General features: G+C 39.0%; 1 protein-coding gene and 1 long non-coding RNA gene across 2 annotated transcripts in view; both read right to left on the reverse strand.

Moving 5' to 3' along the window:
* Taf9 (TBP-associated factor 9) overlaps window positions 1-14836 on the reverse strand; it is a 177151-nt gene that overhangs the window by 149322 nt on the left and 12993 nt on the right. The gene's annotated exons all lie outside the window — the stretch shown is intronic.
* Window positions 1231-14769, reverse strand: LOC138713545 (uncharacterized). Its single transcript, XR_011335903.1, has 2 exons — window positions 6528-14769; window positions 1231-6066 (listed from the first exon to the last, which is right to left on the reverse strand). It is a non-coding gene; the product is annotated as an uncharacterized lncRNA (long non-coding RNA).

The raw sequence follows: 14836 nt of genomic DNA on the forward strand, positions 1-14836 counted from the left end.
TGCAGACATTTCAAAGCAAACTGTCATTGTAAAAATTTGAGGACTGTGATGAAAAAATATGTGTTGAATGATTGTAATTTTTCTCTTTGTAGTCAGGACCAATTCAATAATTTGTTTAATAGGCTATGTATATAGTATCTAGGATTAATTGGTCGACTCGGTTTTTGAACCAGTCACATTGTTTTGGTCCTGACTTCAAGAGAAAACTAAGGATATTAAATAATTGTTGAGTCTCTTCTGAGAAGAAAGTAGGTACAGTGTTGATAGCATCACATGTACACTGGCGTTCAAAGATATCCGGCCTATGATTATATGACCATGTAAGCAAACTTTCCAATCATGGAATAAGTCAGAACCAAAGACATTAAAAATTGACAAAAACTGGAAGAATTCCACTAGTTCTCAATAAGTGGTACCATTATTTGAGCAGTTAAAAACGTGTCAGGAAAAATTACTATGTAGATTGAGCATAAATTATTCTCGTAATTGACAATATCAGTAGTTTCCCGCTAAATTCAGTGTTGCTTCACAATCAGCAGTGTGGGATGAAAAATTGAATTCTATAATGCGGGTATATTTATGTGTGATTGGCAACACTGACTATTATCATCACCATGTATTCATACAAGTAATAACTAAATAAGCCATACTTACGCCAAAAAAAAATATCGATTAGTAGGGCCAGATATTTTGAACGTCAGTGTACAGTAGTGGCAAGAAAACCCAGACCGACAGAATAATCGAAGTCCCCAAAATTAGCCACTGCACATGCCACACCCACATTCACAAGATAGCGAGTAATCTATTGAAATTGTTGTAGTCTCGACTGCTGATGAAGCCCATTTTGAAAGCCATTAGAAAATAAGATGGTAAAATTCATGTTCTGGGAATAATAAGTTAATTAAGTAGTATAATATCGCTGCAATCAGAAAGTATTGGGAATAAATTTGAATAAGGAACAAGAAAAAGGTTCCTTTCCAGGCAGGATTCGAACCACGAAAGTCTTAGTTACCAGTCTATTGTGTTCTGGAGTGAACAAGGCTCTGAAATCAGCTACAAGGGTCGGTCCGTTTTTTTTGCCACTGCTGTACATCATGGTGCATCTATCTTCTTGGATTACAGCTACCTAGAGTAGTGACCCACCCATCTCTCATCTGCATACTGTGAACTCGGCAGTGTCTTTAAAGTAGTGTAAATAGCTCATATTGTAACACAATATCATATGGGTGGAAAGTTGATAGCTTTTTTTATTTTATTTTTTTTTTTATTTTTTTTATTTTTTTTTTTTTCCCCCAGAAAAAAATGTTTTTAGCAAATGTTAAATATATTGTGTAATTGTAGGGAGCAAAGTTACAGTATGTGGTACATGTGTGTGTATGTAAGAGAGATATTTGACTTTGGAAGTTGGGGGTTAACATACCTTCAGTTCACCTAGTAAACTTTTTTGCCCAACATAATGCAAGTAAGTGATGCAGCTCATGTATTTCACTCTGACCCTCAGTACATACAACATTTTGGTATACATTACCTTTATGTGTATGCCAAACAACAATGTCTAAGAACCTTAGATGTGATCCTAGAAAAGTGTTCTAAAATGTGTTGCAAAATAGTAGATAGTAATATGACAGTTTCAATTATCAAACATTTTTTTGTAGTATCTGAAATCTGATTAATGTAATATGTATCTAGTCAGCGATGTATGCAATGGAGGGGGGAAAGGAATTGGCCACTCTTACTCATTACCTCCTGCTCTGATTGCCTTATGAGTGTCACTTGTAGGGTCCAAACCTGTTTTTGGACAGTTGACTAAACAATAGTTGATGGGTCCAGGCAGATAAGGGGACAAACCATAAATTTTGATACGTAGGATATCTCATTGGAATGTGAAGAAATATGTTCTGACTAAACTATATGACAACACATTATTCAAATGGTATCATTTACATCTGTAAACGAGCACAGATGGCAGAGCATTCCAAAATATAAATATATAGATGTGGCTTTTTCTCTTATCCAACTGGGCCCCACAATTTCAATTATTCAATTTGTTGTATAGACTTTACCAAAGTACTGCACACTAAATATGTAAGTGTATCTGTGTTTATAGGATTACCAGATGTTCTGGATTTCGCTTGACATGTCCTGCGTCCTGCCAGGGTTCGTAAAAATCAGAAATTGTCCTGCTTTTCTTTCTTGCCAATTCCCAATGGACAAAAGAGAGTAACTATTGAGTTGGGGTCCATTAGAGGAATTATGTTTGTAAAATCCTTGCTCAAACAAGTCGAGTCACCAGAGAAGTATTAACAATCCGAAAATTAAATAATTACCTTACGCTAATTTAGAATCTGTATACTTCAATTCTATTCATGATAATAGTTTTGTATCTTTTTTATTGTACAAAGACAAACAAATTACCTTATTATATAACAGAATGTAAAAAGACGTCACGTCAAGTATCAAGTTAGTCTATTATGCCCTGCTTTTATATGGAAAATTCTTTTTCATTTAAAATGACCTGCTTTTAAATTGTTACAATCTGGTAACCCTAGTGCACATGTAGTGTATGTTAAACAGTGATATGATGGACCTTGTCAAAATTGCGTTGTTAAATGTATTGTAAAATAGTATACTGTAATATAATAATTTCAATTATGTAACTAGTTTTTGCAGACTTAAAGTGCACTATACACTATTACCTAAAGAATAAAATCCCAATTATCTAACCTTGTTTTCTTTTATTTTCTGTCCCTGTTTGGCTGTATTTTAATTAGTTACATTATAAGGTAGTGTAAAATAGACCGTCTCTTCCAACTATTGGCTCCAATAACAATTTTCAGTGAAAGATGATGTGAGGAATAAAAATTTTAAAGTTTTACTTTAAATTGAGGGGTTTGGGGCGTGGGGAGAGGAGGAATATTTACTGCATATAGTTCAACTTTTCGCCGCCAGGTGCACTGGTAGATGCACGGAGTAATTAGTTATTATTTTCGCTACTTGGGTGCGCTGCTGGATGCACGGAGTAGTTACTCTTTTCGCTATTTGGTGCGCTGCTAGATGTAATAACGCCTCTAACCACATATAGATGGCAGCACGATCAATTTCTACAACAGCGCCTCTAGTATGTGTTATGGGAAACTCAGTAAGTTTCGCATCCTATTATATATTTATCCATGGCTACTAGACTAGACGGCAATTCGGAAGGCGGGTGGCCACTAGATGCGCCGTAGCCTGTATGGCATGTGACGTCACAAGCATGAACAGGAGAACCAATCAGAATCAGTCAGTAACAAGTGCTTCTCGAGTTACTTTGTTCACGTGTGAGTGTTTTAAAACATCGAATAAGTAAAACTAACATATACTGTGTGTGTGTAAGATAAATAAATGGAAGGAGATACTATAAAAAGGCAAGTACTGCACAGGCAAGCGCGGGAAATAGTATTTAAGGTGTATAATTACTTTAAAAACAGTAACGAGCAGAACTCTGCCAGGTATCATGGTGCTGGCCGCAACGTTGCCAATGCGCAGGAGACGACTGCAGAAGCATGTGGGGTGAGTTTGTGAACTGTGCAAAGAATTATTAGTGAAGGAAACAAATCTTTTAATGTGAGTGGAACTGCCACGTTTCGTTCTCCTGGAAATCATCCTCGTCTTCCAAATCTTCCTCCACATTCTACAATAGTTATGGACAACGCCAGCATTCATTCTGTGCAACTCGAGAAAGCTCCATCCACAATTACAAGAAAGGCAGACATAATTATGTGGCTAAAGAAGCAGAACATTCCTCATTCGCCTTCACAAAACAGAGAAGAACTTTTACATATAGTGGTCCAACAAACCACAACGCAAGTCATATGAATTAGACACTATTGCATCAAGCCTTGGCCACAATGTAGTGCGTCTTCCCCCTTATCATTGGCACTATAATCCCATAGAATTAATTTGGTTACAAATGAAGGGTTATGTCGCTGAAAGAAACAACACTTTCAAGAATGCAGAAGTTGAGAAACTTACAAATGAGGCCATTGAAAACATCTCGACATCTGCCTGGGAGAAATGCGTGAGAATGCAGAATATCTACAAGAAGAGGACTATCGAAGGGAAATTTCGAGATACGAAATCATGGAGCGGTTTGTAATTCACCTTCGAGAATCCGACTCTGAAGAATCTGACGGGATTGATGATGGAATCAGCAACTTCGATTGAAACCAGGTACTGAATATTTATTAAATCCTAATTTATATTAAATGTGACCGAAATGTGACAATATAACATGGTACTCGTAGTTATTGTTTTAGGGTATTTAACTAGATAAAATAATTTGCGCCTAGATTAATAGACCTAAATACAATTTCTACTTAAATAGTGTATCATTTTTTCTAGTAATACACAGTATACATTTGGTATTAAAACTGTGTGAAATAATAATAATAATAATAATAATAATAATAATAATAATAATAATAATAATAATGTAATAATACTGCACATAAAAATCTTAAAACTTGGTATAAGCATTATTAATAAAACGTAAGATTTGATAATGTTCTGATAAAAGGTTTGTCATGCTTGCAGTAATCAAAGGTTAAGGTCATTATTGTCTTTCTAAAATTGAAATTCTCCCCTCAACTACTTGTACTGCGCGCGCGCGTGAAGTACGATGTGGCAATCAGCGTATTCCGAATCTCACCGGTCCGGTGGCATTAATCACGTCACGTTGCAGCGAAGTAAGGAACAAAACTGCTGGAAGGATCGATGGCTGTCATGGCGACTGTACAAGTTGTTGTCTGTGCTACGCTAGCAAAATTTTGCGAAATTTTCGTACTCCCATCTCGTTCAAAGAAAAGATAGCATAAACAATTTATTTCTTGAACCCGTAGTAATAACGGGTCCGTTGACATGTTCGCTCATAAGCCATTAACATATTGTTTTTACGTTGTGCTCATTACAAACAATACAGCAGAACTAAAGCAAAACACACTGCCATGACACAACTGTGCACGATGTCATTCGTCTGCTAATTCCCGCCCTATACAAGAACCAATCAGATTCACTGATGGCGGCTGATGGAGACTGCCACCACCTCTGCAAGTTGATGGCACCGGTGCGACACCGGTGGAGCATCAATGACGTCATCGGTGGAATTCGGAACACCGTGATGCCATCGGATTGCTCACCGGTGAGATTCGGAATACGCTCAATGCTGTACATTCCCTTTCTCTCACTATCTGTCTCTCTCGACGCAAACGCTAGCAGCCGACAGCCTTCCGAACTGGCGTCTAGTCTAGGCGGATTTGGCCACTCACTGACGCCATTACTACAAGATAAGTTTTGTTGTGATATTATATGCATACGTTAACTATTCAGGGATTAAATTAGAAGACTGCTGGATCCACAGAACAGTTTCAGTTGGGAATATAACTCAATATAAGGATTGTTGTTGTATTTATTATTGTTTTATTGTATCTTGTTACTCTGAAGTGAAGTGATTGCAAGTGATTGCAGCGCCTCTATCGATAGCACACAACACCACCACCACCAGAGGCACAGTCGAGAAAGGAGCTCAGTCAGTAATACAGGTTTATACACTATCACATAAGACTTCTAGACCAATATGCCTAATTCTGACGAAGAAGCGACACTACACAACTTGAAACGGAAACGCACGAGAGAAAGGAAGAATACTACGCGTTTCATTACGGAAATAAATGCATTTATTGATGACACCAGCCTAGACGATCTTGAATATTTCCGTGACCAGCTTCAGGAAACCCTGAGTAAATTGGGCACACTTGATGATGCCATCCACGATCTCCTTCCTGATAGCGAGTACGACGACGACGTGGAGAAGTGTGAGAAGTACCTGGATTCTGCTAAACGCTCGATACAGAGAGCGTCGCGAAGGATTGAAGATAAATTGTCAACCTCGAAGGCGAACACAAATATCCAAAACAAGCTTCGATCACACACTCAGTCCGACTACCACCGATCAAGCTCGAACCATTCTCCGGAAACGTTGAGACCTGGGCACGATTTTGGGAGCAGTTCGAATCATCTATAGATAAGGACCTTTCCCTCTCTTACTTACTTACTTACAAATGGCTTTTAAGGAACCCGAAGGTTCATTGCCGCCCTCACATAAGCCCGCCAGCGGTCCCTATCCTGTGCAAGATTAATCCAGTCTCTATCATCATACCCCACCTCCCTCAAATCCATTTTAATATTATCCTCCCATCTACGTCTCGGCCTCCCTAAAGGTCTTTTTCCCTCCGGTCTCCCAACTAACACTCTATATGCATTTCTGGATTCGCCCATATGTGCTACATGCCCTGCCCATCTCAAACGTCTCGATTTTATGTTCCTAATTATGTCAGGTGAAGAATACAATGCGTGCAGTTCTGTGTTGTGTAACTTTCTCCATTCTCCTGTAACTTCATCCTGCTTAGCCCCAAATATTTTCCTTAGCACCTTATTCTCAAACACCCTGAACCTATGTTCCTCTCTCAGAGTGAGAGTCCAAGTTTCACAACCTTTCCCTCTCTACAATAAACAAACATATATTTCTCCGTGGCTATTTCGAGGATAAGCCGAAACAATTGGTTGACGGAATTGCTGTGATTGCAGAAACATATGAGGAGACAAAGAAAATACTACGGACGCGCTACGGCGACAAGAACCAGATAATTCAAGCACACTTAGATTATCTGGAGAATGTAAAACCCATAAGAATTGCTACTCCTGAAGCACTGAACACTACATACATAGAATGTCACCGGAGGGTGCAAGCCCTTCGAGCACTCAGAGAAGATGTCAACGGATATGGAAGGATCCTCGCGCCTAAAATACTGCGAGCGTTCCCGAACGACATCTGTCGCCGGTGGATAATTCACGTGAAGAGAGAAAACTTATCAGAGGGAGATATTCTCAAACTAATGGAATTTTTGGGAGAGGAAGTGGACGGCGCCCTGACTACTCAGAAGATCCGTGGTGACGCCTTCTCTTCTGCCAGCATCCCTTCAACAGCAACACTGCGAGTCGACAGCAAGACAGGATCGAGATCGCGAAAGAGCAGGTCTGCACCTGACCCCTTTTGTGCGTTCTGCGAGTCCCTTGGTCACTGGGCTCAAGATTGTAAGATTGTCTCAGACATCAGTGAGCAAGTGAAGAGACTGAAGAATGCTAACCGCTGTTTTCTTTGCCTGAATCGCAGTCACTCTGCCAGAGACTGCAGCAGAAAGGGCAAGGCATCGTGCACTCACTGCAAGATGTCCCACCACAGGTCTATCTGCAGCAGAAACAGATCTACCGAGCCAACAACTCACCCGACATTTACGTCCGTAAACAGAATAAACGCCAAACAACAGATTTCACATACCTGCAGACAGCACGCATATGGGTCATGGGACCCACTGGTCTAACTAAACTTACGAGCTGCGTGCTGGACGGCGGGAGTCAGTCCAGCTTTGTTACCAAATCCATAGTAGATGAGCTGAAGCTAGAGGTTGTCGAATGTCGAGACTTAGCCATTGGAGCTTTTGAGTCATCTCCTACTCCACCACGTCCACACAGACTTGTGAGATTATCGATGAAGAGCATCTGGACCAACTCTACTGCGAGAATCACTGGATTTGAAAGCACCCACGCCTTCTTGCCGCAGCCAGCAGTACCTCACGATGTAAAAATGCTAGCACACACTAGGAAACTGCAGCTAGCTGACCCCAAGGATCACACCGAGGATATGACCCTTCCAATTGAAATCATTATTGGAGGTGACCACTACTGGGAGGTGGTGAAAGACAGCTCACCCATCCGTATTTCACCAACAGTGGTACTTATCCCCTCCAAGTTTGGTTGGATACTAAGTGGAAATCGATCAGGAATCACCGTGGGCTCAACAATTGTGAATTACATTCACTCAAAACAAGTCCCCTCTTACCCAGATGACATCCTCAGGAAATTCTAGGATCTGGAGACTCTGGGGATAAGAGAAAATCAAGATCAACAGCGCACTTCCAAGGACTCAGCAATACTTAAGGCCTTCGAGGACTCATACTTTATTGAGGACCAATGGCGGGTAGTCTCCCTTCCCAGGAAGGAGGGTGTTATTCCGCCCACCAATCGCTGTAATGCAGAGAGACGGTTCTACAACTTAGAGAAGAGACTACAAGGAAATGCGCATCTGAAAGAAATATATTATGCCCAGATGATGGACTACATTGCAAAGGGACACGTGGAACTTGTTGCACTAGAAATTCAACCATATGACGAGCTCTACTTACCTCACCAATTTGTAAAGAAAGAGAAACGTGGAAAGACGAAATGGAGGATCGTCTTCGATGCATCTGCTCATGAAGACAATAGTCCCTCACTCAATGATTCACTGGAGATGGGACCAAATTTATTACCAGAGGTTCTTTCGATTCTTCTGTGATTCTGGACTTACCATATGGCAATAATTGGGGACATAGCGCAAGCATTCCTGCAGCTTAAATTGGATCGAAGAGACAGAGATCTGACCAGGTTTTTCTGGTACAACATAACTCAAGTTGAAGGGAAATATGAAATGACAAGTGACGTCACCATCTACCGTTTCACACGCCTACCTTTTGGTCTTACCTGCAGCCCATTTCTCCTTTCAGCAACACTAAGGGAACTTGCTCACCTACACAAGTCCACATTTCCTAATGCCGCCGATCTCATCGATAACAGTACTTTCATGGACGATTTTGCGGCCGGCGGGGAAAACGACAACCAAGTAATCTCCCTGTACTACGAACTTACAGGACTAATAAATGTATTTAGCCTACCTATGGCAAAATGGGCAACCAACTCCGAGCAGTTAAGATGTATTTGGGAAGCCAAGGGTCGGGAAATCGAGACTGACACACAAGTACTGGGAGGAAGGTGGGACACGTCATCTGACACCTTCTACATAGATCACCATGACATCACAGAAACGCTCCTGGAAGGATCCGCCAGCAAGAGGCAACTCCTGCATGTAACGTCCAGATTCTACAACATACTCGGACTTTTCACACCTATATCCATCACCGGAAAATTGCTATTTCAGGATATGTGGTATAGAGGAAATAGAAAGTACATCGGAGAATTAACAGCCACAGAACTGAGAAACTCACGCACATATTGGATTCAAGTAGTGCAGAAGCATTGTTTTCCTGCAGAACTACAAGCACTGCAGAATAGATTACCACTACCTAAGGAGTCTAAAATAGTCCGCTTTAACCCCTTTATGGAGGACGGCCTTATACACTTGGGTGACCGCTTACAATTTGCAGAGCTCTCTCGAGAGTGGCGACAACCCCTGCTCCTGAATGGATTGCATCCCTCTGTGCAGTTACTTATTCGGGAGACGCACATTAGACTTCACCATCTAGGAGTGCGAATTGTATTGTCGGAGCTGCGTTCTGAATTTTGGATACTTCGTACTCGACAAGCAGTTAAGAAGATACTACGCACCTGTCTCCCCTGCAAAATGGCGCACAACCACTTGGGTCAAGCTATAGAAGCCCCACTACCAGGAGACCGGGTAACGCCAATGGAACCATTTGAAGTCACGGGAATCGATTTTGCAGGACCACTCTACATAAAGGTGGTCGGAGGGACACACAAGAAATGCTACATAGCCCTCTTCACTTGTGCTACAACCCGGGCAATGCATTTGGAACTATGTTCTGATATGTCTACGGACACGTTCCTGCTTGCACTTCAGAGATTCGCTGGAAAACGAGGCCTACCTCACACCATCTACACCGACAATGCCAGATCCTTCCATGCTGCCAACAAGGAATTAGCTTCTATCTCAGCAACTTCAACCCATCAATATTTAGCTAAACATAACATCCACTGGAAGTTTATTGCACCTAGAGCGGCTTGGTGGGGAGGATGGTGGGAGAGAATGGTTGGAACCACCAAGAGATGTTTGCGGAAAGTTCTAGGAAAGACACAGATCAGTGAGGAAGCTAGTCAACATAGAAGCCGCCATAAATTCCAGGCCCATCTCGCAGGACATAGACAATAGTGATGCACTAACACCAGCCCATTTTCTGCCAGGACAGCGACTTACCACAATACCCACAAGACCAGAACTGGAGATGAGGAGAAACTTAACAAAGGAGCTGACGATGCGTCAGAAGTTAGACGACGACTTCTGGAAGCCCTGGACGAAAGAATATCTGCTAGAACTCAGAAGTTTCCATGAAGTTCGGCATCCACACGGCAGTTCATCATCTCTGAGAGTCAACGACATAGTTCTTCTCCAAGAAGAGAATCGTCCAAGGCACATGTGGAAAAGAACGCGTGTTGACGACCTACGAACAGGCCGAGATGGAGTAGTAAGAACGGTCATACTTCGCACCCACGATGGAGAGAAGATGGCCAGACCAGTACAGCTGGTCGTCCCTCTAGAGATCAACCAGGGTGGGGAGGATGTGGCAGATTGAAGTCACCCCTGCCATCTATGACCATCCTATTAAACTATTTGTACTCTGGTTTTCTATTCCATGTAGAAGTTAGTTAATAAAGTAACTATAGTGAGTGAAACAATGCGTCTTCTTTCTCTGCGATTTCCCCACAGTCATATTATACGATTCGAACATTGTCAGAATTTCTCGAGTGGCGGGCGACTCGGTGGCTAGCAAGTTGGTATTGAAATTTCTCAAGATTAGAACGTGTTCATAATGTGGTGTTAAGTCCAATAATGCTGTTTCAAACTCCGTCGAAATACTAAGTCTGGAGTGCTTGTATACTACACTGATCAAACATTTCTGATAGGAAGCCCAAATTTCTACAAACATGAATTCGGGACGAGCTGCATATTGGTTGAGTGACTGGCATAAAACTCCTAGTTGCAGGACTGAATGCACGTAGACAGCACAACCACCTCCCCTTTTTCAAACTCTGTCATTTCGACAAAGAACGTAGCCAGGTAAATCCACTAGAGAGGAGAAGGTTTTAACCATGTTTCAGAAATGAGGATAGCATGGATGTTCAAAGGAGGAAAGATGGAAAGAATTTCGTGATAGTGTGGTATTAAGATTTGGGCATTTAAATGGACTACCTGCAGTGCGAAAGGATTACTATTGACCAAGTCTGCTTTCAGAATGTCAGTTGTTGTCTGTGCCAGCATCAAGATGGAGGGTGTAGGGTTGTTAAACTTGTTATTGTCCGCAGAGACTGTCATGTACAAGATTCTTAACAAGTTGTTTTTAATTAAACTCAAATTAATCATTTGCGGTGACTTTAATTGTAATTTAACTTCCAAGAATTTTGAAAATCTGTCTTTTTAATATCCATATGAGCATTTAGAATAGAAAGTGTGGCAAGGTCTAATGGGACTTTTAAACCCCCTAGTGTCACCATGGCAACTGAGCGAAACTTTGGTGTGACGATCATTCTAAGACTACAATTTTCCTCTTAATACTGCGGACAGAGCACGTAGAACTTGTTCTGCTATGGAATTAAGGAGATATTTCTTGTGCTGTTTGGGTATTTTTATTATGCCGTTTATGTGAGCAAGTAGTAATAAGTCTAATTGTTTTGTTCTTGATGTAAATCTGATTATATAATCTGTTAAGGAAGAGACGTTTCTTTTATCCACCCAAAGACTAGACTATTTTTCAGAAATGGTGTGGAGCAATTCCACGAAGACAGAAAACTGTATGCTTGTTCTTATATCTGTGATATCCTTTTTCTGCAGTTTTAATTGTAAGAGCCGATAAATTTATTACTGCCGGTAAAGAGGTAGGACTTCCACGCAAGAACTGGTGACGAAGACCTTATGCCATAACACATATTTTCCCAAACTTGCCTTGATATCTTAAAAAAAGAAAAGAAGAGAAAATATCCAACCAAGAGGACATCAATCCTTTCTCATAACAATGTACCCTTACCAAATACCATCTGACTATGACCAATTCCATTGACGCTAAATAACCCAGTAGTTGATACAGCATCGTTAAATATCCGAGTAAAAAAATAATGGGATGTGACACCCGAAAATCAGAAGAATACCTTAGCTAATCTTGCACTTGTGTGCATTTATGTGCCATTACTCCACACCTGAATACCCAAAATTGTGTTTAGTTACATTGACCATAATTCCTTCCAGCGAATGAACCCCAGGCCAGCATTTCAGCTGTTTAGTGTGAGTTTTTCAAAATCGATACATTTTTTAGAGTCATAAACTGTAATGTGTTCGAGGGAAATGAAAATACAAAAGAATTTACAAGGTGAATGAACGATCTTGCAGATATGCTGAACTCAAAGACTCCCCCTCTGTCCTGTACAAAGGATTCTAGCATTACACGATTTTAGAAAATATATTACATGTAATTGGCAATACAAAGAATACGTTTGCCTAAGAAAGAACCCTTGAATTATTTAGAGTGACAATTCAGAGCACTCGCGAAATATATTAATAGCAGATTTAAATATATTCTGACAGAAAAAATTTAACCAGGATCCTCTAGAGCAACATTTTGGAATTAGAAAATGATTATCTTGTGATGATCACCATAGACTTTCTACATCTGAACATTTTTCAATCTATGTGCTGGTTAAAACATGTGCTGCATTCAAGTATTAATTGTGAACTCCCAATTGAATCCAAGTACCTAGTCTCTACTTCATTAAATATATATGTTTAATTATTAATTATTTTATTTTTCATAATAACACTTTAGTCGTAATTAACGTAAAAGTTATTTCGGTAACAAAAGTACAGTATAATTCTACTTTGCACCTAGGCTACAACTTAATCTGGTTTACAATTTATTACATTTGTTTATTACGTTTCCACATCACGATTTCTAATCGAGCATATGAGAAACTAATAGATCTCATGGAAAAGTCGTTAATTTAATATTCTCCAATAAGTACCATACAACTAGTTAATACAGTGCTACTTAAGGGGAGAGGATGGTATTTTTTGGTGAAAAATGAGTAAATTAAAAAAAAAATACTTTAAAATACACTGTGATATATGTGGAATGCATAGCATAACATTTTATGAGTATTTGTGCCCTTATCGGATGTTGAGTCGCCATTTTTAAACTTCCTGCATTATGGATTTTTAAATCACTCACCCACTTTTATTGTTGTTTCCGGTAAATTAAATTTTCAAAAATTTATTTTTTTCTTTAAAATACTCTTGGATATATGTGGAATGCATTGCATAACATTTTGTGGGTATTTGTGCCCTTATCGGATGTTGAGACGTCATTTTTAAACTTCCTGCGCTATGGATTTTTAAATCACACGCCTGCTTTTATCGGTTTCCAGTAACTTCAATTTTTTTGCTACATTGCCAGACAAAAATGGATATAATTTCTGAACTATTAAAGAAACATGCAAGAAATTTAGAACACACATTCTTTAGACTGTTAGGAAACTTTTCTCTGTAACAGAATTTTGTTAATTGATTTTATTTAAAAAATACGTCTGTTTGTTTGCAAGAAAGGAAATCAGAAAATTGTTATTACATTTTAATTGTTTAGTTTACAAACGTAGGGACTAATATCAAAATTCTGTTACAGACAGTTTGTAGAACATGCTTTTGCAAATACATTGAAAAAAATTGTTTGAATCTATCTTTAAAAACGGTTTAGGTATATCGGTTATCCTGCATTGGTTACATTTTTTTTAAATTTGAACCCCCTCAATAATTTTTTTTTCAGAATATTTTTATTTGGTTGAGTTGCCACAGCTATGAGCTCTCTACATACAAAAGTTTATATTTTACACCAAATAGGAAAAAATTAAAGTAAAATACCATCCTCTTCCCTTAATTGTTTTAATTTTACAAAATGCAAAATAACCTAGGCATTTCAAAAGATCAAAACTTACATTAGTATTATAATAATAATAATAATAATAATAATAATAATAATAATAATAATAATATTTATTTGTCAGAAACCAGTGTACAAGGCCTGGATATGACATCGTCAGGTTCGATAGATATAATATCGAAGCTTAATTTATGAGTCTAAGTTGCACATAACATTTCTTGTTCCCCTGAATTACGTATAAACCAGATACAACTGCAACTAATGACTAAATAGTAGATAAAAACTATTGGTGAAAATAAAGCGTCTCCATTATTATATTACATTCTTTCTTGTGTATAAAAAACTATAATTTCATGTCAATGCATATTTTATAATGCCATAAAAATGTTCAGTTTTGCGAAGATGTACATTTTTTTGTGTATTTCTGGCTGTAGCCAGCACAATGTTCCATTTTTCGGTTAATTACTATATATTTACTATTCAGGGTTGTGTTATATAACTCACAATTTGTTAATGTAATAATATTACATTTTTAAACAAGTAAAATATTGTAACAAAGTACTCTACAATACATTCTTATCTAATTGCTTTTTTTTTATAACCCTTTGCATTCGCTCGAATAGCGATCCTGAAACTGGGGATGGAAAACAGAGCTAGCGCCACTCGGTGACGAACCACTGGACTAGAGGAAGTAACGTCACTTTCTCTTCTACCCGCTCTGGTCTAATTTTGGTTTAGTCAATAAGGTCAGATGGCCTACCAGAGTGACCATGGGATGTGCAAATGTTCTGGATAACATTTTTACAAATTTAAATTGTGAAGATATATGTCATGTATTTGATAATAATCTTTCTGACCATCGAACCATTTTTTATAAAACTAATCTAGGTCCAGATTATGTGCCATCAGACTTTTTTATTTTAAAAAATGCTTCTCTGATTATAATTTAATGAGATTTGTTGAACTATTACCTGTAGAGAGTTGGGCTGATATGTATGAAACTGGTGATTTTAATGATAAATTCAAAGTTC

This window comes from Periplaneta americana, chromosome 14 (genome assembly GCF_040183065.1).
Source record: "Periplaneta americana isolate PAMFEO1 chromosome 14, P.americana_PAMFEO1_priV1, whole genome shotgun sequence".
NCBI lineage: Eukaryota > Metazoa > Arthropoda > Insecta > Blattodea > Blattidae > Periplaneta > Periplaneta americana.